This window comes from Mercurialis annua, linkage group LG4 (assembly GCF_937616625.2).
Source record: "Mercurialis annua linkage group LG4, ddMerAnnu1.2, whole genome shotgun sequence".
In the NCBI taxonomy this organism is placed as follows: domain Eukaryota; kingdom Viridiplantae; phylum Streptophyta; class Magnoliopsida; order Malpighiales; family Euphorbiaceae; genus Mercurialis; species Mercurialis annua.
Window position 1 is genome coordinate 8,795,324 of NC_065573.1, and position 26,288 is coordinate 8,821,611.

The 26,288-nt window shown below is 37.8% G+C and overlaps 1 pseudogene; it reads left to right on the forward strand.

The window, feature by feature from the left end:
• The first annotated feature begins 17,708 nt into the window (after positions 1-17,708).
• On the forward strand, positions 17,709-24,238 carry LOC126678255 (uncharacterized; annotated as a pseudogene).
• Positions 24,239-26,288: the final 2,050 nt, after the last annotated feature.

Consider the following 26,288-nt stretch of genomic DNA (forward strand, 5'->3'; position numbering starts at 1 on the left):
GAATCCCCAACTTTACTCTTCCCTTTCCGAGACCGACCTTGGTCAACCTGAGACACGCCAATATTAACAACTGGGATAGACCCTGTCTCAACCCCAGGACCAGCAGCCCCCATACCAGCATTCAAAGCCAAAACCACAGGCTCATTTCGCTCCTCCTCGCCAGACACATCTTGAAAGGCGTCGATCTCGACCGACAAATGATCAGCACCCAGATCGGAGGGCCTCTTCCCAATAGTTTTCCCCCTCTTTCGTTTCTTCTCAGCAGGTTGGGGTACCGCCTCCGAGTTCACACCTTTATCACTCGGTTTAAGAACATCAGCCATCTTCGGCTGAGAGGCATCAACAGCTCGGGACGTCTGCCCCTTATTGGGTCTAGCTCGCCTCCCGGCAGCAAAAGCAGCCATATCCATCGCTAAATAAACACAAAAAAAAATATTAATAATAACACCGATCAGTAACATGACAACATAATCATACATAACAAATAAAACACATAAAAATAAAAACCGAAAACAACCTTTGCGATTGGGGTTAAACTATACAATCCTCAACCGAGGAAGGACCTCCTCGGTACTTACAGGGCCGGTCTGTCCCAATAAAACCTGAAGACGGGCATGTGCCTCTTCTCGGACTTTATCCCTCCTAATATAAGTATGCTCCGGAGACACACAAGACCAGCAACAAGGCAATTCGGCAAAAGCGGAGGGATGTCTAAGTCGGAACCAGTCTACCCTAAATCGCTTAAGAGACGTAGTAACATTATCGACTACTCGCCTAGGCTCCGATTTAAGAATCTTAAAATAAGCGAAGTCATACTCGCCGTTGAATACTAGACCATACATACTAGCAAACAACTTAACCGAGAAAGGAATTTTATTTCTTAAACAAAAAGCCCGAACGGTAAAGAAATGCCTAATACCGTTCGGATGAAATTGACTCAAAGGCATGTTATACCACCGAAGCAGTGCAACAAGATCAGACTGGAAGGGAATCCTACCACCAGAGTGAAGGTGCTCTACGCAGACAATCACATACTCTAGGTCAACAGGGGCGTTTATGGGTATGCCCGGAGGAGACAACTCTAAAGTGTATCCAGCCGGAATTTTAAGTTTCGATCCTAAGTAGTCCAAATAGTCCTAGGTAAGCTCGGCAAACATGGTTTCCATCATTACCCTCCTAACAGCCGCATTTTTGGATTTTCTAGGTCTAACACGCCTAGGCCGAGCATAGGAAGTCGCTTCCGAACATACCAGATCATCTAACCTATTCTCACCAACAATACCATCTTCGGTATCCTCGACATGGTCACTTTAACTACTACTAAGGTTTTCATCAATATTTAGATCTAGGTCTTGTTCGGACAGGTTCTGAGAATCTTCTTCCCCCGACATTTATTCACTAAAGGCCAAAAAATAGATAATAAAAAGAAATAAACCCTAAGTGTGCAAGATCAACGGACAAACAGAAAAAAGAAACGTACAAATCAAATAAAAGATCAAACGAAGAAAAAGTTGGAAACTTACGTTTAAATCTTGAAGAAAGAACTTGAAGGAAAAGAAGAACAGCATGAACAGCAAGAACAGCAAGAACAAGAAATTTGAGAGTTAAAACAAGAAAAAGGAAAATGAGAAAACAAGCAAATGAAGGTTTATATAGAAACCGAACAAGGACAATTGAAGAGTCACCTCAATAAACGAGCCAAAGCCAACGGACACATCAATAAATGCGCTAATGGGGGACAACGTTAGTTACACAACAGCAAATAGGCGACACGTGTAACAAAAACGGCGGCAATAAATACATACAATAAAAGCAAAAAACAAACGGTCAAAAGTAAAAAACCATAGTCGGACATAAATATCCGACATGCTAGGGGGGGGACTTGTAATAACAAGATAAATGGACCGACCTCAGCAAGAGACAATCCACAAAGAAAGCCGAACAACAAAAAATAAGGCACGCCCGAAGCAAGCTACAGCACATCTCGGATTCACCGAGATACATCAAACATAGAAAACAAGGCAAACTCGAAGCAAGCCAAAATCACATAACGATTAGAGCGAAGGCTTAAATCGGACTCACCGAGGTAGGCACATCTCGGATTCACCGAGCGCAACCACTCTGAACACCTTGAGCAAATCTGTCAGAACGTACCCTGACATTCCAGACAAACTTCTGCACAGACAGAGAATGAGGTCAGACCTGTCGGCCCAGACAAAGAGAAACAAAGACATAGTATAAAAGGCAAAAGAAAAGTAGGTGAAAAGGTTAATTCTCTTTTTCTCTCAGCTCTTAACTTACTTTCACTTCTTATTCTTTCTCTCACTAAAATACCTATTAACTAGACCGTCAGAGTGGTTTGCCGGAATCCCCTTCCGGCATCCTTCTCACGGTTGTGTTGTGCCTTTCAGGTACGGTCTTGAAGCTTCCGCCGTATCAGAGTGTCGCCGCCGTTCCACAAGTTATCACGTCTCAAGTCTATTAAACGCGTCGTTCCGATTACCTAAAAATGGTTAGGTTATATTACACAAAGAGTGCGTAAACCGTGACGCTAGATTGGTATGGCACGTCTCAAGTCTCTTTAACGCGTCGCTTCGATTACCATGCTTATGTCGCGTCACAAGTCTCTCTAACGCGTTGTTCCGGTTACCTAATCATGGTTAGGTTATATTACTCAAAGTGTGCGTTAAAAATGTTAATAGATTAGTATGTCGCTTCTCAAGTCTATTTAACGCGTCGTTCCGATTATCTAAGCATGGTTAGGTTATATTACGCAAAGTGTGCGTGAAAAATGACAATAGATTAGTATGTCGCGTCTTAAGTCTATCTAACGCGTTGTTCCGATTACCTAAGCATGGTTAGGTTAGGTTACGCAAGGTGTGCGTGAAAAGTGACGCTAGCTAACTATGTCGCTTCTCAAGGCTCTTTAATGCGTCGTTCCGATTAACTAAGCTAATTAGGTTATATTCTGTGAAGTATGCCCGAAAAGTGACGCTAGATTAGTATGTTGCGTCTCAAGTCTCTTTAACGCGTCGTTTCGATTACTATGCTTATGTCGCGTCACAAGTCTCTCCAACGCGTCGTTCCGAATACCTAAGTATGGTTAGGTTATATTACGCAAAATGTGCATGAAAAGTAAAAATAGATTAGTATGTCGCGTCTCAAGTCTATTTAATGCGTCATTCCGATTACCTAAAAATGGTTAGGTTATATTACACAAAGAGTGCGTCAAAAGTGAACTAGATTAGTATGTCGCGTCTCAAGTCTCTTTAACGCGTTGTTCCGATTACCTAAAAATGGATAGGTTATATTACACAAAGAGTGTGTGAAAAGTGACGCTAGATTATCATGTCGCGTCTCAAGTCTCTTAACGCATCGTTTCGATTACCATGCATATGTAACGTCATAAGTCTTTCTAACGCGTCGTACCGATTACCTAAGCATGGTTAGGTTATATTACGCAAAATGTGCGTGAAAAGTAAAAAATAGATTAGTATGTCGCGTCTCAAGTCTCTTTAATGCGTCGTTCTGATTACCTAAAATGGTTAGGTTATATTACTCATAGATTGCGTGAAAAGCGAATTTAGATTAGTATGTCGCGTCTCAATTCTCTTTAATGCGTTAGTGTGCGTGAAAAGGGACGCTAGATTAGTATGTTGCATCTCAATTCTCTTTAACACATCGTTCCATTACCTAAGCATGGTTAGCTTATATTATGCAAAGTGTGCGTGAAAAGTAACGCAAGATTAGTATGTTGCGTCTCAAGTCTCTTTAACGCGTCGTTCCGATTACTGAAGCATGGTTAGGTTATATTACGCGAAGTGTGCGAGAAAAGTAACAATAGAATAGTATGTCGCGTCTCAAGTGTCTTTAACGCGTCGTTCCGATTACCTAGGCCAATTTATATTACGCAAGGTGTGCGTGAAAAGTGACGCTAGATTAGTATGTCGCGTCTTAAGGCTCTTTACGCAAAATTTTCGTGAAAAGTGACGCTAGATTTGTATGTCGAGTCTCAAGTCTCTCAAACGCGTCGTTTCGATTACCATGCTTCTGTCGCGTCACAAGCCTCTCTAACGCATCGTTTTGATTACTAAAGCATGGTTAGGTTATAGTACGCGAAGTGTGCGTGAAAAGGATCAATAGAGTATGTCGCGTCTCAAGTCTCTTTCACACGTCGTTCCGATTACCTAAGCATGGTTTGGTTATATTACGCAAAGTGTGCGCGAAAAATGACAATAGATTAGTATAACATCTGAAGTCTATTTAACGCGTCGTTCCAATTACATAAACATGGTTAGGTTTATATTACACATAGTGTACGTGAAAAATCACAATAGATTAATATGTCACGTCTTAAGTCTATCTAACGAGTCGTTCCGATTACCTAAGCATGGTTAGGTTATATTGCGCGAAGTGTGCATGAAAAGTGACGCTAGATTAGTATGTCGCGTCTCAGTTCTCTTTATCGCGTTGTTCCGATTATCTAAGCATGGTTAGATTATATTATGCAAAGCGTTCGTGAAAAGTGACACTAGATTAGTATGTCGCGTCTAATGTCTATTTAACGGGTCGTTCCTATTACCTAAGAATGGTTAGGTTATATTACGCAAGGTGTGCGTGAAAAGTGACGCTAGATTAGTATGTCGCATCTCAAGGCTCTTTAATGCTTTTTTTTCGATTACCTAAGCATGGTTAGGTTATAATATACAAATTTTGCGTGAAAAGGGACGCTAGATTAGAATGTCGCTTCTAGAGTTTCTTTAACGCGTCGTTTCGATTACCATGCTTATGTCGCGTCACAAGGCTCTATAATGCGTCGTTCCGATTACCTAAGCATTGTTAGGTTATAGTACGCAAAGTGTGCGTAAAAAGGATCAATAGATTAGTATGTCGCGTCTCAAGTCTCTTTAACGCGTCGTTCCTATTACCTAAGCATGGTTCGGTTATATTACGCAAAGTATGCGTGAAAAGTGACGCTAGATTAGTATGTCGCGTCTCAAGTCTCTTTAACACGTTGTTCCGATTACCTAAGCATGGTTAGGTTATATTACGCAAAGTGTGTGTAAAAAGTGACGCTAGATTAGTATGTTTGTCTCAAGTCTCTTTAACGCATCGTTTTGATTACCATAATTATCTCGAGTCACAAGTCCCTTTAATGCGTCTTTCCGATTACCTAAGCAGGGTTAGGTTATATTACGCAAAGTGTGCGTGAAAAGTGACGTTAGATTAGAATGTCGCGTCTCAAGTCTCTCTAACGCGTCGTTCCAATTTCTTAAGCATGGTTAGGTTATATTTCACAAAGTGTGTGGGAAAAGTGACACTAGATTATTAAGTCGCGTCTCAAGTCTCTATAACGCGTCGTTCTGATTTCCTAATCATGGCTATTTTATATTACGCAAAGTGTGCGTAAAAAGTGACGCTACATTAATATTGCGCTCTCAAGTATCTTAAACGCGTCGTTTCGATTACCATGCTTATGTCGCGTCACAAGTCTCTCTAACACGTCGTTTCGATTACCTAAGCATGGTTAGCCTATAGTACACAAACTGTGCGTGAAAAGGATCAATAGATTCGCATGTCGCCTCTCAAGTCTCTTTAACGCATCGTTCCTATTACCTAAGTATGGTTAGGTTATATTACGCAAAGTGTGCGTGAAAAGTGATGCTAGATTAGTATGTCCAGTCTCAAGTCTCTTTAACGAGCCGTTCTGATTACCTAAAATGGTTAGATTATATTACGCAAAGTGTGCGTAAAAAGTGACGCTAGATTAGTATGTTTCGTCTGAAGTATCTTTAACGCGTCGTTTCGATTACTATACTTATCTCGCGTCACAAGTCTCTTTAACGCGTCTTTCCGATTACCTAAGCATGGTTAGGTTATATTACGTAAAGTGTGCGTAAAAAGTAACGTTAGATTAGTATGTCGCATCTCAAGTCTCTCTAACGCGTCGTTCTGATTTCCTTAGCATGGTTTGGTTATATTACGCAAAGTGTGCTTGAAAAGGGACACTAGATTAGTATGTCGCGTCTCAAGTCTCTCTAACGTGTCATTCATATTACCTAAAGCATGGTTTGGTTATATAACTCAAGGTGTGCAAGAAAAGTGATGCTAAATTAGTGTGTCGCGTCTCAAGGCTCTTTAATGCGTCCTTCCGATTACCTAAGCATGGTTAGGTTATAATACGCAAAGTTTTCGTGAAAAGTGACGCTGGATTAGTATGTCGCCTCTCCAGTCTCATTAACGCGTCGTTTTGCTTACCATGCTTATGTCACGTCAAAAGTCTCTCAAACGCGTCGTTCCGATTACCTAAGCATGGTTAGGTTATAGTATGCAAAGTGTGCTTAAAAAGGATCAATTGATTAGTATGTCGCGTCTCAAGTCTCTTTAACGCATCGTTCCGATTACCTAGGCATGTTTAGGTTATATTACGCAAAGTGTGCGTAAAAAGTGACGCTAGATTAGTATATTTTGTCTCAAGTCTCTTTAACGCGTCGTTTCGATTACCATACTTATCTCGCATCACAAGTGTCTTTAACGCGTCTTTCCGATTACCTGCATGGTTACGTTATATTACGCAAAGTGTGCGTGAAAAGTGACGTTAGATTAGTATGTCGCGTCTCAAGTCTCTTTATCGCGTTGTTACGATTATCTAAGCATGGTGAGGTTATATTACACAAAGCGTGCGTGTAAAGTGACACTAGATTAGTATGTCGCGTCTAATGTCTATTTAACACGTCGTTCCGATTACCTAAGCATGGTTTGGTTATATTACGCAAAGTGTGCGTAAAAAGTGACGCAAGATTAGTATGTTTCGTCTCAAGTCTCTTTAACGCGTCGTTTCGGTTACTATACTTATCTCGAGTCACAAGTCTCTTTAACGCGTCGTTCCGATTACCCATGCTTAGGTTATATTACGTAAAGTGTGCGTGAAAAATGACGTTTGATTAGTATGTCGCGTCTAAAGTCTCTCTAACGCGTCGTTCCGATTTCCTTAGCATGGTTAAGTTATATTACGCAAAGTGTGCGTGAAAAGTGACACTACATTAGTATGTCGTGTCTCAAGTCTCTCTACTGCTTCGTTCTGATTTCCTAAGCATGGTTCTGTTATATTACGCAACGTGTGTGTAAAAACTGACGTTAGATTAATATTGCGCGTCTCAAGTCTCTTTAACGCGTCGTTTCGATTACCATGCTTATGTCGCATCACAAGTCTCTCGAACGCGTCGTTTCGATTACCTAAGCATGGTTAGGTTATATTACGCAAAGTGTGCGTGAAAAATGACAATAGATTAGTATGTCGCATTCAAGTCTATTTAACTCGTCGTTCCAATTACTTAAGCATGGTTAGGTTATATTACGCAGAGTGTACTTGAAAAATGACAATAGATAGTATGTCGCGCTTTTTAAGTCTATCTAACGCGTTGTTCCGATTACCTAATCATGTTTAGGTTACATTACGCACAGTGTGCGTGAAAAGTGATGCTAGATTAGTATTTCGCGTCTCAATTATCTTTATCGCGTTGTTCCGATTATCTAAGAATAGTTAGGTTATATTATGCAAAGCGTGCGTGATAATAACACTAGATTAGTATGTCGCGTCTAAAGTCTATTTAACGCATCGTTCCTATTACCTAAGCACGGTTATGTTATATTACGCAAGGTGTGCGTGAAAAGTGACGCTAGATTAGTATGTTGTGTCTCAAGGCTCTTTAATGTGTCGTTCTGATTACATAAGCATGGTTAGGTTATAATACGCAAAGTTTACATGAAAAGTGACGCTAGATTAGTATGTCGCATGTCAAGGCTCTTTAACGCGTCGTTCTAATTACCTAAGCATGGTTAGATTATAGTATGCAAAGTGTGCGTAAAAAAGATAAATAGATTAGTATATCGCGTCTCAAGTCTCTTTAACGCGTCGTTCCTATTACCTAAGCATGGTTAGGTTATATTACGCATAGTGTGCGTTAAAAGTGACGCTAGATTAGTATGTCCAGTCTTAACTCTCTTTAACGCACACTTTGTGTAATATAACCTAACCACGCTTAGGTAATCGGAACGACGCGTTAAAGTGACATTATACGTGACATACTAATCTAGTGTCACTTTTCACGTACACTTTACATAATATAACATAGCCATGCTTAGATAATCGGAACGACGCTTTAAAGAGACTTTAGACGCAACATACTAATCTAGCGATACTTTTCACGCACGCTTTGTGTATTATAACCTAACCATGCTTAGGTAATCGGAACAACGCGATAAAGAGAATTGATACGCGACATACTTATCTAGCGTCACAAGTCTCTTTAACGAGTCGTTCCGATTACCTAAGCATGGTTAGGTTATATTAAGCAAAGTGTGCATGAAAAGTGACGTTAGATTAGTACGTCGCGTCTCTAGTCTCTCTAACACGTCGTTCCGATTTCCTAAGCATGGTTAGGCTATATTACGCAATGTGTGCCTGAAAAGTGACACTAGATTAGTATGTCGCGTCTCAAGTCTCCATACGCGTCGTTCAGATTTCCTAAGCATGGTTATGTTATATTACGCAAAGTGTGCGTAAAAAGTGTCGCTAGATTAATATTGTGCGTCTCAAGTCTCTTGAACGCGTCATTTCGATTACCATGCTTATGTCACGTCACAAGTCTCTCTAACGCGTCGTTCCGATTACCTAAGCATGGTTAGGTTATATTAGGCAAAGTGTGCATAAAAAATAACAATAGAGTAGTATGTCGCGTCTTAAGTCTATTTAACACGTCGTATGCAGATTGTACGTGAAAAATGATAATAGATTAGTATTTCGCGTCTTATGTCTATCTAACGCGTCGTTCTGGTTACCTAAGCATGGTTAGGTTATATTATGCAAAGCGTGCGTGCAAAGTATCGCTAGATTAGTATGTTGCCTCTCAAGTCTCTTTAAAGCGTCGTTCCGATTATCTAAGCATGGTTAGGTTATATTATGCAAAGTGTACGTGAAAAGTGGCATTAGATTAGTATGTCACGTCTAATGTCACTTTAACGCGTCGTTCCGATTACCTAAGCGTGGTTAGGTTATATTACGCAAAGTGTGCGTGAAAAGTGACGCTAGATTAGTATGTCGCGTCTCAAGTCTATTTAACGCATCGTTCCTATTACCTAAGCATGGTTAGGTTTTATTAAGCAAGGTGTGCGTGAAAAGTGACGCTAGATTAGTATGTCGCGTCTCAAGGCTCTTTAATGCGTCGTTCTGATTATGTAATAAATCTTAACAAACACTAAGAGGACATGCCGGTTGATAAAATGCTATTGAGGCTGTGATCCTGGCTAGTCATAAATGTATCTCTTAAGGTTTATCATCGTATCTCTAAATGGTATCAGAGCCTGACAGAGACGAGAAATATATATATATATATATATATATATATATATATATATATATATATATATACTAGTTCTTACTTTGTGAAAATTGGGTTAGTACCTTACGATCATTCTCACAAAAAGTTGTTGTTCTACAACTTCTAGTACTGCTTTTACTATTGTAAATAAAAATGATTATCTTTATGAGTTTACTTATCTTCCAGAAAATCAAAAAATATCTGATACAAAAGCCCCTCTTCTCAATCCTTAGATGCGTTTTCTAAAACCACCACTATAATACCCCAAAATATTTAATTAGCTAACTGGACCACGTGTCCAGTTTGGACTCGCCAGAGCGGCAATGTTGGAAAGATTTTCGAGAAATTTAAGTAAATAAATTTTAAGTAGGTCGGTTTCGGGAAAGTAATTATCCAGAATTTAATATTATGTTTCAATTCTAAAGTTGGAATTGGAATTAAGAGGAAAAATATCAAGAAAAGTTCAAAAACAAAGTTCAGGGACTAATGTGGTAATTTAGCGACTACGTCTCAAAAATGGAAATTTATAAGTATTGACGGGAAAATATTAATATTGGAATTCGTATTGTTTATTGGATATAAATAATACGTATAAGATATAATTAAACTATTAATTGATTAAGCGATGGACTAAATTGAACAAAAAAAGTTTAAAGAATATATATTGTATTCATTAAAGAAAACAAGGATTAAAGTGTTCATTTAGCCATGATATATAAGGGACTCATTTGAAATGAAGGATCAGAAGAAGGAGGAAGAAGGATCCAGACATTTCATCTCCATCATGATCATCACCGTCGTTCTTTCACGGTTTCGCCGTTCGGCGTCCGTTTCGGACGATTTTTGCGTCGATCTCTTCGGAATTCAAGCCTCTATCTCTTCCAAGCATAAAAACAAGGTGAGTTAGACGTTTTTACCACAAAAAATGAAGATTAAGGGGCTATTTTACCGTTTATATCGTAATTATATTGAATTCGACGTTTATGATTGATTTCGAAGCGATAAAAGTGTTTATAATGTGTCTGCATGATTTAGGTATGTTTTGGAATGAATTTGGAGTGACTTGGGGCTCCTGAGAATTCGGTTAAGAAGGTTATATAATTCTCGAGTACGAGGAGTATTACTCGAAAATTCGTAAGTACGACTAAGGATTATCGAATACGTGAATAACATTAAGAACGAAACCAAAACCTAAGATTTAAAAGTATTATACATATAAACATGAGATCCACATCTAGTTATTAAACGTTAATTAATTTGTATCAGACGTGTCAGCGAGCAGTGAGGGCATCAGACGTGGAGTAGCAAGAGCATATCATTTCATCGACCACGTCATAGATTGGATAGCGGTTTCCATGAGTGGCACTTTACCTTTGTGTATTGTTATTTAAAAGTTATTATTTTGATATATTAGAATAAACACATAGCATATCATATGATTTGATATATCGCTTATCGAATTGCTTTTATCGATTATCGTTTATTCTTATTATCGATTATTATATTGTTTATCGAATTATTATAGTTTTGAAACCAGTGTGTGATCCGAGGAAACGTGCTACCTATTGGGCGTCAATAGGACTGTGTGATCACCGGTAAGTGTGTCAGTCTAGCGTGTCTAGATTGTTATCGTGTCATGGAATTATATCGAATATCGAACATCGTTTATCGAATCGTATCATATCGTATCGTATCGAAGTTGGAATATGTAAATCGAATGGGATATGAGGTTTAACTCGGTTGAACTATCTCGGGACCCGTATCCTGTGGGTTTAACTCGGTTGAACTATATCGGGACCCACACTATGGGATTAAGCGATGGTAGAGGTTTAACTCGGTTGAACTATCTTGGGACCCTCCCAAATGGATCGATCGAATTGATTATTATCGTTATGAATCGTATATAAGTTATAGATCGTATTGAGTATCGTGAATAGGGTTTTAATCGGATCTAATACTTGGATTATATTTTGATATCGATTGTTGATTTTACTTATATGTTTTATCGTATGCGATGTTATGTTTTGGCAATACTATTAGTAATGTGCCTACTCACTCAGTATTCTCCCAAATACTGACCCCTCACTTTTGATGTTTTCAGGTGCTTAGCGTCTGGGCCTAGTTAGAAGCCAGTTTTAAAATTCGGAAGTCAGCTACGTATGTATAGTTCTTTGACTTCTGCAGTGCTGCAGTAGTGGTCCTGCGTCGATAGAGTCGTAGCCTAGACAGCAGTACATTTTGACTGTACATATCACTTGTTGTCTTGTTTATACATTTTTTTTGTGGGCTAAGTGTATTATGTTGTGTTCACGGCCCCATATGCCGGTGATATGTTTTTATACGCTAACTCATGTATATAGTACCGTGAGGCCAGTTCGTACAAGGTACGGTAATTAGAGCCCACGAGGTTAACAGAATAGTTAGTGTATATATTTGTATATATATGTTATATATGTATATTTGCTTCCATTGTGTTATTTGTTTATTATTTGAGAAAAATTAATAGTGATTTTAGGCTTGCTATGGGTTCCGGAGCTACCACTCCCGTTCCCTAGCGCCGGTCTCGGCTCAATATTTTGGGTCGTGACAACTACCCCTTTTATCCATAATATCAAGTCCTTGATAATAAAAGCCTTACAAACCTATCAAAGAATATGTTCAGTTATCCAGCTTTGATCAATGCGCAATTCATGCTTCTCAAGGTGAACAATTTATTGCTCTTGAGATTCCACCTGAACTTTTAAGAGTTTGGTTAGCTCAGGGTACTCATATTCATTTTGGAGCTATCCGACTTGGTCTCAGTTACCATGGTCGTGCCGATCTACCAATTTTTACAAGAATTGCTCTTGTAGATTCTCGGTATCTACAGTATCAACATGCGGTGATTGGTACAGTTGAAACTTCCTTGAATGCAGGCTCAATGTTTTTCACCTTTTTCCCAAATTACAACCTTGCCCTCTCTGATCTGATGTACGGCTTTAAAGGTGCAAATACAAATTACTGGAGCTCAACAAGTTGCTGATTCAATTGCAGCTACTCTTCACTATCAAATTGTGTATCGTTTGCAAAACCATGCTCTAAACCTCACTTTACCCACAAAACCATAATGATGCCCTTTTGATAAAAGCATATTCCTAAAACATCTCTTCTTGTGTCCATATACCCAAACAAATCACTAGAAATGAACTCCTACACCTTTTCCTTGAAAAGTGGATTACCAACTATGAAAAAATGCATGAATCTACTCAACCTGTTCAATCCTGTACTTCAGTATTCATAAAACAACCTGATGGCACTGTTGATACGTCCTTTGCAACACATACTGATGTCACTCCTCAAGTATTTTCTAGACAGTTCATGCTTGAACCATTTCCACAAGAAAAACGAGTTCCTGTTGTCTCTTTTGATTTTGAAGGGCGTCGTATATATGCCTTTCAATGGGATGGTCATTGTTTCTTTGATGCTTGTGATTGTGATGATTGCTTAACGAATTTGGAGGATGAAGAAATAGAAGATGATCTCCAAAACTCAAGATGTTGTTCTGAAGCTGATTTTCACAGGAGATGTAATGATAAGGATCCTTTTATTGGGATGCTTGGCCAACCATCTGGAAAATATGATTATTTAGTTTCATACTCCCCCCTCTAGCAGATTTGACAACGCCTTCCCCATAAAAACCATTAAACTCACCATGTCATAATCCACCTAAACCACCAAAAACATCACCACCACTTCATTGCTACAAAAAAGCCCTGAAATGGATAAGTAAGGAAGAAATAATACATAGAAATCCTATTGTGAAAGAAATCCCTCAAATCTATATGTTTCAATCCCCTTCATATGAAAAGGAATACCCTCCTTTACCAGAAACCTTAACCTCCACTCAACCCATCAAATCAACCCCATTCATACAAAATCCCTCCACTGTCGAGCCAGATGGTACACTCAAACAGGTTTCTCAAGCAGAAGCAGTCTTGAACTAGCAAACACAGAATGCTATTGCTCAGAATCAAAAGCTCACTAAGCTTGAAGGAAAGATCGACCAAGTCTCTCTTAAACTTAGTGATATTGATGACAAGTTTCAGAAAGATATCAAAAATAGAATCGCTGGTCTTCAAAGGAAAGTTCAAGCAGGCCAAGATGAGATGAAGGTGTTAATTCAAAAATTATCTTTGAATGCTCTTGGTGCTAAGGAGATTGAAATAGGCAAATTGAAGGCAGACATTCAAGCTCTTGTAAAACATCTGAAACAAAGATCTTCTTCTATAGATACATCATATCCCTTAAACCCATTTTCCTCCTTCTATACACATAATGTTTCCTTACCAACTACCACAAATAACTGTGTCTGTGAGCTTAAAATGCCTTCTGAAGATGAGCTTAGAAGTCTTGGTCTTGAAAGAGAATTGTTTAATAAAAGGCTTCGAAAAGGAAAATTTCCCTCCACCAAAACAATTTCTTCATCTTCGGCTGACTCGGGCGATCAAAATACTAAACCAAAAACCCCTTTTCCCACCTATGGTCAGATTGATACAGAATCCTCTTCATCTAGCCATTCAGAAAGTCTGGGTAGTTCTGACTCAGATAGTGAGGATCAGATACAATTCATGGCAGCACCACCGAGTACTTCTCAGCAATCTTATTATGAAGAACCTCCAGAAGATGACAATGATGCAAGCAGCTTTGAATTCTCCAGACCACAAACCACATATGCACCAACTTCAGGTGAATATGCTAAAGCTACCGGATTATTCTTTTCCTTAGATAATATCCCTCCTTCCCAATATAGGGATAGAATTCAAGAGTTCGGTGCTTGGCTAGAAAGTCAATTACTTAAACCATATGCTGTTCTTCATGATATCCTCTAGTTTTCCTGCTCTAGATTCACTGGAAAAAAAACAAGATTTGTTTAATGGATTACCTCAAGAATCCAGGTTTACTCTTATAAATTCACCCACGGCTACATCATTCTTGGGATGTATTTTTAATGAATTTTTGGGAAAAATCAATGATGATGAGGAGATTGCACGAAAAGAGTTCTATCAAATGAAGTGCTGCTCTTTAAAGAAAAGAGATCTTGATATTCACTTCCAGAGAATCTCTAACAGATTTTATCGTCTTTCTGGCAACAATAATCCTGATTTAAAGCAAGCCTTTTTAGCCTCTTTGCCAGAATTACTGTCTACCAAGATGTTCACTCTGATCCAACAGACAGATAAGAAAATAATAAATGATCTTATTCTTGGAGAACTCTATCAAATTATGCTCAGAGCTTTATCTCAGCTCTGTGAACAGAAAAAGGTCTTGAATATGTATTTTTCAAGACAAAAGAATTCATTAATGAAGTTATCATGCAATAGACCGGATCTAATGGTCAAATGTGATTCTTCCTCTACATCATGCACTTGTTCGTCAAAGAAGAAGAGTCATTCCTTCAAGATGAAAGGACAGAAAAGGTTTCATAAACGATCTTCTAATAGATGGCGCTATTTTAAGAAGAAGAAGTTCTGAGGAAGGAAAAAATCAAATAAGTGCTTCCTGTGTGGAAAAGAAGGTCACTTTGCAAAAAGCTGTCCTACTAAAGCAAAAAAATCTTCCAAACTTATCCTGCAAATGACTTCAGTTGATCTCGATGATGCTGATATTGAATCCTTATTTTTTGAAGAAGATGAGTCTGGTCCACATAGTTTATTTGCTATCAGCAGATGTGACGACGATCCTTTAGATGATGATCTTCAATTCTCCTTCCAGCATCCAGCTAACAATATTTATGCTACTTCTTCCCAACCTGTTCCACATGTTATCATACAGATATATCCAGAAAAGTCTGCACGACCTATCAAGGCCATAGCTTTCATGGATACTGGTGCTCGTAAGATGATTATCAATCCTGATGTGCTCCCACCGCAATATTGGGTATCCCATAAAGAATACTTCAGGGCAGCGGATGGAAATATTTTCTGTACAGACTGGAAAACGAAGAATCCAATCAAAATCCAGTTCTTCCCTGGTTGTCACATATGGACTCAAGTTCTTGGTTCTTCTCTTCCAAGCAAAGACATAGTCCTTGGATTTGACATTTTCTGAGGGTATCAGTAGACTGCAACTTTTATCGAATGGGATCAAATACAAGAAGTATTTTCAACCTTATACAGAGGTATCATCTTTTTTCACAATTCAGCCCTCTGTTGTTCCATTCTTTTCTAATATTCAAGAAACTCTAAAAAGTCTATGTTCTGCCAATTCCAACACAGAGTTTCTCTCTAAATGTCCCAACCCTCTTTGGAAAAATCCTGATTTCTTCATTTCATTACCTTTCAAACAAAATGAAGATGTTAATCCTACTAAAGCAACCCATCTGGGAATGTCACCTTCTGATCTTACATTAGCCATTGATGAACGTGCCCAACTTATTTAACAAAACCTTATAGAATCCACTAAGTCTGAATGGGCATGTCAAACTTTTTATGTCAATAAAAGGTCAGAACAAGTAAGAGAAAAAAAAAGACTTGTCATAGACTATCAACCTCTAAACCACTTTCTTAGAGATGATAAGTTTCCTCTTCCAAAGATTTCCTCTCTTTTTTCCTATCTTTCAGGAGCAAGAATTTTTTCTAAGTTTAATCTTAAAGCAGGCTTTTGGCAATTAGGCATCAAACCAGAGGAAAGATATAAAACAGCCTTCTGTATACCAAACCATCATTATCAACGGACAGTCATGTCATTTGGTCTTAAGGTTGCTCCTTCCATTTTCCAAAAGGCCATGGTCAAAATTTACGAGCCTCTTCTCCCCCATCAGCGCTCATTTATATTGATGATATTCTATTGTTTTCTTCTGATACATCCAGTCATGAGAAATGACTCCAACATTTCTTTGACATCACTAAGCGATTTGGAGTTATGTTGTCTCCTACTTCTGCATATTGGAAAACAAGAAATGGAGTATCTCGGCATGAAAACATTTTGCTGTTGAATTGTTCAAGTTTCTAGATCAAGGTCTCTCTCAAAAACAGGTTCAACAATTTTCTTGGAATTGTTAATTATTTGAGAGACTTCATTCCAAATTTGAGTCAATAGGCGGCCCCGTTACGTAAATTATTAAGGAATAATCCTCCTCTCTGGTCTGACAAACAAACACAAGCAATCAAGCTTCTAAAAGACGAGACACAAGGAATTCCACCTCTTCAGCTTCCTCAGTCAGGAACCACAATACTACAGACGGATGCCAGTGATAAATTTTGGGGTGCTATTCTGTTAGAAGAACAAGACAGCAAACAAAGGATATGCGCTTATGCTAGTGGAAAATTCTCAGACGCAGAGACTCATTATCATTCCACATTTAAGGAAGTGTTAGCGGTCAAATATGGGATCAAGAAGTTTGAATATCATCTGATCGGTCACAAGTTCAAAGTGCTTATGGACTGTTCTTCATTTCCAAAAATGCTCAATTTTAAAAGGAAAATTGTTCCTAACAATCAACTACTTCGATGGATTGAATGGTTCAACAAGTATGACTTCATGGTTAACATATTAAAGGAAATCAGAATCTTATTCCAGATTTTCTCAGCCGACCTCCTCAACAAGTGTCACAAGTCATTCCTATGATCTATACTTTTAATTCTATCATGTATGCAGAAGATTTCTTTTGATGCGACCACCTCCAGGAGTTCTTGATAATATGTCTCCCGGACAGCTACAAACATTTGCAAAAGCACAGTTGTTCTACTATCAAACTCAGCTTGTCCGGAACTATGGTCCTAGGTTCCTTTATGAGTTAGGGATCCATCCTACATATCCATTCTGCAAAGCATTCACCTTGTTAGATCTAAGCCCAAGAGATGAAGATTTTGAATGGTCTCCGGAGTTACTTTGTTTCCTTTAGTTTTTCCTCCATCTTTATTCGATAGCTTTCGTTTTCCGACCCCCTTACCTTTGTCGTTATATTCACCTGGTCCTCCAAGGAAAAAAACAAAACTCTCATCTTTTGACCTTTCTTAAATGGTTTCAAACCTCAATGGTGTCTATATCTGAATAAGGCCTTTCCAGAAAAAGGAAAACATATTGGAAAAGATCCTTATTCGATCCTTATCCTTCATCGTCCTCATCTTAAGCTAACAGACAATTTTACTACATGTCCAACTTTCCATGTCTACCAACATTTTGCTTATTCTATATTCACATATATGGATGAGCATGAGGATGAATGAAGAGAGTTCCATTATTATATTTTCCAACGGAATAGTGTAATCCCTAAGGAATTATGGCCTCCTTATCAAGAAGCTGCACCATGGGACACATATTCTCCTGCTTACTGCTTAAAGATGGAAGATGATAAGAATTTTTGTTACGGATGGGCTAGGACTCCAAAAGCTTGAAGATGCTAGTTTTGATGGGTTTGATGAAGAGGGCAGAATGCATATCCAAGATCCGTTGAGTTTATCCCAAGGACCAATTACAAGGTCACGGGCCAAGAAGCTTCAAGAGACCTTAAATGGTTATATACAAGGCTGGGCTAATCTTCAAACTTATTCAAATAAAGATTCTGAAGAATGGGCTTTGTATAACATACTTAAAGCCCATATTCAAGACTAGGGTTTATTTTTTCGAATTTTACTTATTTACAAGTATGCCATTGGTGGCTGAGACATTATAAATACTTTGTTTTAGGGTTTTACAATCAGATTATGATATATTGATATTTGTTTCATAGAAACCCTTGTTTTATTCTTGTATTCATATTGAATGCTTTTCACTTATCAAAGATCTGATCAATCTTTGTGGCGTGCTAGTAATTAGGATTTAAAAGACTTAATCTTTTAGGTTCTATTTGCACTTTATCTTTATAATATGATCTAGAGTGATCCTAGGGTTTTGAATCAGATAGGTATTGAGTTTTTAGGTTAGTGATTATACGGGTTCTTGGGTATTGCATTAAGGGTTCGTATAGCCTATCGCTGAAGGTTCGTATTATTTGGTATCAGAGCTTTGACTCTTGAAAATCAGGTTGGTTATCCATTTATTTCATGTGTTTGATTTCGTGTTCTTGTTCTTAAATTTGCTGTTTAAAAAAAAGAAAAAAAAGAGAAAAGCAATCTGAAATTCTGTTCTTGAAATTTCAGATCAAAAAAAAAAGTACAAAAAAAAAGAGAAGGAATCTGAAATCTTGAAGAAGTTATAAGGTCTTTTTGTTGGTTTTGATATTTGTGAGTTTGATTGCAAAAATTAATGTGTGCAAGTGAAGTGGTGGAAATCAAGAGCATTAAAGGGGTTATTAATTGGCAAATCAGTTCTGAATTTTTTTCTAATCTAGAGGGAATTTCTATTGAGTTTAAGGCCGTTTTAAGTGATTTATTTGAGATATTCGAATTTGAAAGGATTGACACCATATAAGATCTTTTCAAATCAGATTAAAGTTTTCTAGGCTTTCTTTGATTACTTTCCAAATTGCTTTTCTTTACCTTTTTTTTTCTTGTTTCCTAGACATTATTCTTGCATCTAGATATTTCTTTTATTTGTCTTTTGATTCCGTTTGAGTTTTCTTTTCTTTCAATTCTGTTTTCATTGATCTGGATACAAATTTGCTGTTTTCTTGATATATATTGCGTTTTTTGCTTCTTAAGTATTTAAAACTTGATTATTAGTATTTCATAAGGTTTGGTTGGAAATTTGTAGTTGAACTGATTCACATAAGAATACTTGATATAAAGCTTGAGTGGTGTGAGTTAAGCCTTGTGAGATCATTATTTTTGTGTGTTAAACACGAGTGAACAACCCTATCTTTTGAGTGCAAACACGTGAGGGAGTGTGTGAGGAATCTGTTTGCTTTTAACTTTTTTTTTTTTGCTATTCTGCCATCTTTCTTTTTCAGGGTCACTATGTCAAGTGGATCAACGGGTGAACAGGTTGGTGATGATACAACTAGGTTACCTCATGAAGGTATTCCTTTAGCACAATTTCAAGAAAATGAAAGAGTACAAAGGAGTATGGCTAATCTGGTTGAAAGATTAGAAAGAATGGAGCTTAATAATCAGACTTTGCAAGAGCAACTTGCTGCAATTGCTGGGGCAGTAGGTGCAAATTGACAAGAAGTGAGGGAAAATGCTCCAAATTTGGCTGTAAATGCAATAAATGGGAGAGGTAATGTACCTAATGTGGGAGTGAACATGTGAGTTCATAATAATGGGCATCATCAACATGTTGATTATGACGATTATCATGAGTTTGATCGGCATGAACCTACTTAGGTAGAGGATTTGTTGCTGGTCCCGGTGCGAGGAGAAACCCTAATATTGGTAGAGGCAATCCAGGTGGTCATTATGGTGGCAATTGGCATAATAATCACGATGATGTGGACAGAAACCTAGGTCGCATCAAATTTCATATTCCTAATTTTGCCGGTAAGACTAACCCTGAAGCCTATTTGGAGTGGGAGAAAAGGGTAGATCTCATTTTTGATTGCCATAATTTTTCTGATGAGAAGCAAATGAAGTTAGTGGTTAGTCATTTTACTGAATATGCCATTATGTGGTATGAATAAATGGTAATAGCTCGGCGCAGAAGTGGAGAAAATGCTATTAATAGTTGGGTAGCTCTTAAGGATGTGATGAAAAGAAGATTTGTACCTTTATATTATCAAAGAGAGCTGTACCAAAAACTTCAGTACTTAAGACAAGGTACAAAGAATATTGAGGATTACTTTAAAGAAATGGAGATGTTAATGGTTAGGCTAGATTTACATGAGGAAATGGAAGCAACCATGTCTCGTTTTCTTAGAGGAATGAATAAGGAGATTGCTGACCGGGTTAAATTAAACCATTATAGAGAGATTGAAGAGATGGTGCATCTCGCCATCAAGATTGAGAAGCAATTAAAACCAAACTGGACAGCCAAGTCTAATTGGACATCAACTGCAAATTCCAATTCGAATTGGGGTGCTACTTTAAATTCAAAACCTAACTGGGGTGGATCTTCAAAGGGCGGAAAATTTGATTCTAACAAATCTGTTTTGCAGGATTCTAAGCAAAAAGGAGTGGCAGATCCAAAAAGTTCATTCAAATCTGAGACACATATGGCAAGAAATCGAGATATAAAATGTTTCAAGTGCCTAGGTAATGGTCATATTGCTTCACAATGTCCAAATCGAAGAGCAATGGTGCTCAAAGATCATGGTGATATTGAGACTGAAAGTGATGAAAGTGATAATGAAGAGATTCCATCACTAGAAAATTGTAGTGATGATGGTATTGAAGAACCAATGCGAGGCGATTTGCTGGTTGCTAGACGTACACTTAGTGTACAAATGAAGGATGTAAATGACTTAGAGCAGCAAAGGAACAACATTTTTCACACAAGATGCCATGTACAAGGTAAGATTTGCAACCTTATTATTGATAGTGGTAGCTGTACTAATGTTGCTAGTATTGCTATGGTTCGAAAGTTAAATTTGAATGTCATACCTCATCCTAGACCATATAGATTGCTTTGGCTTAATAATTATGGTGAGATTAAAGTGACTAAACAGGTTATTGTACCATTCACAATTGGTAGATATTCTGATGAGGTGCTATGTGATGTAGTACCAATGCATGCTGGACATATTTTATTAGGTAGACCATGGCAATTTGATAGAAAATCTACACATGACGGTTTCCTTAATAGATATAGTTTTGCAAAGGATGGAAGAAAAGTTACATTAACACCTCTTTCTCCTAAGGATGTGTATGATGATCAGTGCAAAAATAAGAGAGAAAGAGCTGAAACTGAAAATAGCAAATGTATTGACGAATCACTAAAGAGTGATAAAAACAATGGTATTCAATCAAGTGAGAAACCGAAACACAACAGGGGTAGCTTTTTAGCTAGAGAAGGCGAAATTAGGCATGCATTGCATTCTAATAGGGTAGTGTTTGTGGTTACTTACAAGGATATATATTTGAACACTTCTGATCTTGATCTTGCCTTGCCAAGAGAATTTTGTGATTTGTTGCAGGAATTTGATGACGTTTTTCCCGATGATATGCCAAGTGGTTTACCACCTGAAAGAGGCATTGAGCATCAAATTGATTTTGTACCCGGGGCTGCAATACCAAATAGACCAGCCTATAGAAGTAACCCTGAAGAGACAAAGGAACTTCAAAGGCAAGTGGATGATTTAATGGAAAAAGGGTATGTTAAAGAGAGCTTAAGCCCATGTGCGGTTCCTGTGATTCTGGTTCCAAAAAAAGATGGCACGTGGAGAATGTGTGTGGATTGTCGTGCAATTAATAAGATAATGGTAAAGTATCGTCATCCTATCCCTAGGTTAGATGATATGCTTGATGAATTGCATGGTGCATGTGTTTTTACGAAGATTGATTTACGATATGGTTATTATCAAATTCGCATGAAAAATGGGGATGAGTGGAAAACTGCCTTTAAGACCAAGTATGGGCTGTATGAGTGGCTAGTTATACCGTTTGGGTTTACAAATGCACCTAGTACATTCATGAGATTGATGAACCATGTCTTGCGTGAATTTCTTGGTAAATTTGTGGTTGTTTATTTTGATGATATTTTAGTTTACTCCAGGTCTGATTCTGATCATAAAATCCATGTTAGGGCTGTTTTAGAAGTTCTTCGAAAAGAAAAGTTGTTCGCCAATCTGAAGAAGTGTAGTTTTTGTTTAGATCGAGTCAATTTTCTTGGATTTATTGTTAGTTCTAATGGTTTGGAGGTTGATACTGAAAAGGTGAAAGCTATTCATGAATGGCCAAAACCAACTAATGTGAGTCAATTAAGGAGTTTTCATGGATTGGCTAGCTTTTACAGGCGTTTCATTAAAGATTTTAGTACTTTAGCTGCACCTTTGAATGAATTAGTCAAGAAAAATGTTGCTTTTAATTGGGGTGATGCACAAGAAAATGCTTTTACATTACTTAAAATAAAAATTGTGTAGTGCACCTTTGTTAGTTTTTCCTAATTTTGATAAGATTTTTGAGATTGAATGTGATGCAAGTGGCGTTGGAATTGGGGCTGTATTGATGCAAGAGGGGCGTCCAATTTGCTTCTTTAGTGAGAAACTAAATGGGGCAGCCTTGAATTACCCAACATATGACAAGGAGTTGTTTGCCTTGGTACGCGCACTTCAGACATGGAAGCACTACTTGTGGCCTAAGGAGTTCGTGATTCACATAGATCATGAATCCTTGAAACATCTAAAAGGGCAAGATAAGTTGAATCGAAGACATGCTAAATGGATGGAGTTTGTCGATACCTTTCCTTTCTCTACATCAAGTACAAGAAAGGTAAAGAAAATGTGGTTGCTGATGCACTTTCAAGAAGGTATGCACTTCTTAATACTCTTGATTCTAAATTGTTAGGTTTTGAGTATATTAAGGATTTGTACAAAGATGATATTGATTTTCGCAATGTGTATGGAACCTGTATTAATGGGAATGCATTTGATGATTTTTATGTTTTTGACGGATTTTTGTTTAAAAAGAACAGGTTGTATGCCTAGTTGTTCTTTGCGTTTGTTGTTGATAAACGAGGCACATAGTGGTGGACTGATGGGTCACTTTGGGGTTAGTAAGACTTATGCTATTATTTATGATCATTTCTTTTGGCCTGGCATGAAACGAGATGTTCATAAAGTGGGTAGTAAATGTATTGTTTGCATGCAAGCTAAGTCCAAACTGAAACCTCATGGATTATATGCACCTTTACCCATACCTGATATGCCTTGGACAGATTTGTCTATGGACTTTGTACTTGGTTTGCCAAGAACTAGGAAGGGTAAGGATAGTATTTTTGTTGTGGTTGATCGTTTTAGCAAGATGGCACACTTTATACCATGCCATAAAACTGATGATGCTTGTCATATTGCTGATTTGTTCTTTCAGGAAGTTGTGCGTTTACATGGAATACCTAGGAAAATTGTCAGTGATAGGGATACAAAATTTCTTAGTCATTTTTGGCGTGTTGTGTGGGCTAAATTGGGTACTAAATTACTTTTTTCTACTACTTGCCATCCACAAACAAATGGGCAAACTGAGGTGGTTAATAGAACCATGGTGCAATTGCTTCGCTCTTTAATTTATAAGAATTTAAAATCTTGGGAGGATTTATTACCATATGTCGAATTTGCATATAACAGGGCTGTTCATAGCACTACACACACATCACCTTTTGAAATTGTGTATGGTTTTAATCCGTTGTCTCCAATTGATTTAATTCCTTTGCCTATGACTAACCTTGTTAGTGCTGATGGTGTTTCTAAGGCTGATTTGGTTCAAAAGATGCACAAACAGGTGAAAGAAAGAATTGAGAAGCAAAATGAAAACGTGGCTAGGCGAATGAATAAAGGAAAAAAGCGCATTATTTTCCAACCTGGTGATTGGGTTTGGGTTCATTTTCGAAAGGAAAGGTTTCCAAACCAACGAAAGTCAAAATTGAGTCCAAGGGGAGATGGTCCATTTCAAGTGCTGGAAAGAATCAATGACAATGCCTACAAGATTGATTTAAAGGTTGCGTATAATGTTAGTGGTACATTCAATGTTGCTGACTTAACTCCTTTTGATGTAGGCGATGAGCTTGATTCGAGGACGAATCATCCAAAAGAAGGAGGGAATGTTACGGATGGGCTAGGACTCCAAAAGCTTGAAGATGCTAATTTTGATGGGCTTGATGAAGAGGGCAAAATGCATATCCAAGATCCGTTGAGTTTATCCCAAGGACCAATTACAAGGTCACGGGCCAAGAAGCTTCAAGAGACCTTAAATGGTTATATACAAGGCCGACTTAATCTTCAAACTTATTCGAATAAAGATTCTGAAGAATGGGCTTTGTATAACATACTTAAAGCCCATATTCAAGACTAGGGTTTATTTTTTCAAATTTTACTTATTTACAAGTATGCCATTGGTGGCTGAGACATTATAAATACTTTGTTTTAGGGTTTTACAATCAGATTATGATATATTGATATTTGTTTCATAGAAACCCTAGTTTTATTCTTGAATTCATATTGAATGCTTTTCACTTATCAAAGATCTTATCAATCTTTGTGGCGTGCTAGTAATTAGGATTTAAAAGACTTAATCTTTTAGGTTCTATTTACACTTGATCTTTATAATCTGATCTAGAGTGATCCTAGGGTTTTGAATCAGATAGGTATTGGGTTTTTAGGTTAGTGATTATACGGGTTCTTGGGCATTGCATTAAGGGTTCGTATAGCCTATTGCCGAAGGTTCGTATCAATTTTTGGAGAAAAATCATCCAGATCATTCTTCTTCATCAAGTTCTACACTATACACTCCTATCTGGAACATCAACAAACAGAAAGCAGCAGTTTAAGATTCCATTCCAAAAGATCATCTATTGGATACCTAATTTAATCCCATAGCAGGTTATTCACAAGCCTCAGATACGGTTATGGATTCGGAAAAGGACAAGAATACGGATGAAGATGAGTATTATGCCAATCGGTGGTCCCCATCATTCATGGATGATTCAAATCAGTCACCATCACATGAGCCAATCAACAAATAAGGACGAAATCCACATAAAGACAAAAATGGCAACTTTCCACATGTCCTCAATAAAGGCTCCAACTTTCCATATGTTAATATGGAGTGCTACATGTCATGCAGTGCATGCTTATCTTTTAATCCATGTGATGTATCGCATGCAGTGCACGCTTAGTATAGGTACATGTGTTTATCCACGTGTCGTGTTTGTACAATGCATGCTTAGCTAGGCAAGCTTTCTTCCCACCTCTATAAATAGAGTTTTGGTATGAAGAAAGAGGGACATACAACCTTTGTAATATTTTACGCTTCAATAAAAATGCCTTGTTTCTAAACATCTCGCTTCTCCAATTTTCTATAAGTAAGGGATAGTTATATATGTTTGTTTCTCTTCATATCCAGCCAGAAAAGGCATAAGGGTATGCTCTTCACTTGCCTCTCATGAGGATCCTGTGAATCAAAACCTTATGTCATAAAAATGGTCCAGTAAATCTTAAGAAATACTAAGAGGACATCCCGGTTAATAAAATGCCCATGGTGAGGCTGTGATCCTGGCTAGTCATACATGTATCTGTCAAGGTTTATCGCCGTATCTCTAAATACGCAAAGTTTGCGTGAAAAGTGACGCTAGATTAGTATGTCGCGTCTCAAGTCTCTGTAACGCGTTGTTTTGATTACCATGTTTATGTCGCGTCAAAAGTCTCACTAACGCGTCGTTGCGATTACCTAAGAATGGTTAGGATATAATATGCAAAGTGTGCGTGAAAGGGATCAATAAATTAGTATGTCGCGTCTCAAATCTCTTTAACGCGTCGTTTCGATTGCCTAAGCATGGTTAGGTTATATTACACAAAGTGTACGTGAAAAGTGACGCTAGATTAGTATGTCTAGTTTCAAGTCTCTTTAACGCGTCGTTCCGATTACCTAAGCATGGTTAGGTTATATTACGCAAAGTGTGCGTAAAACGTCACGCTAGTATGTCGCGTGTAAAGGCTCTTTAATGCGTCGTTCCGATTAGCTAAGCATGGTTAGGTTATATTATGCAAAGTTGGCGTGAAAAGTGACGCTAGATTAGTATGTCTTGTCTCGTCTCAATTCTCTTTAATGCGTCGTTCCAATTACTTAAACATGATTAGGTTATATTATGCAAAGTGTGCGTAAAAAGTGACGCAAGATTAATATGTCGCGTCTCAAGTCTCTTTAATGCGTCGTTACGATTAACTAAGCATAATTAGGTTATATTACACAAAGTGTATGTAAAAAGTGACGCTAGATTAATATGTTTCGTCTCAAGTCTCTTTAACGCGTCGTTCCGATTTAATATGCTTATCTCGCGTCATAATTCTCTTTAACGCGTCGTTTCGATTACCTAAGCATTTTTAGGTTATATTACGCAAAGTGT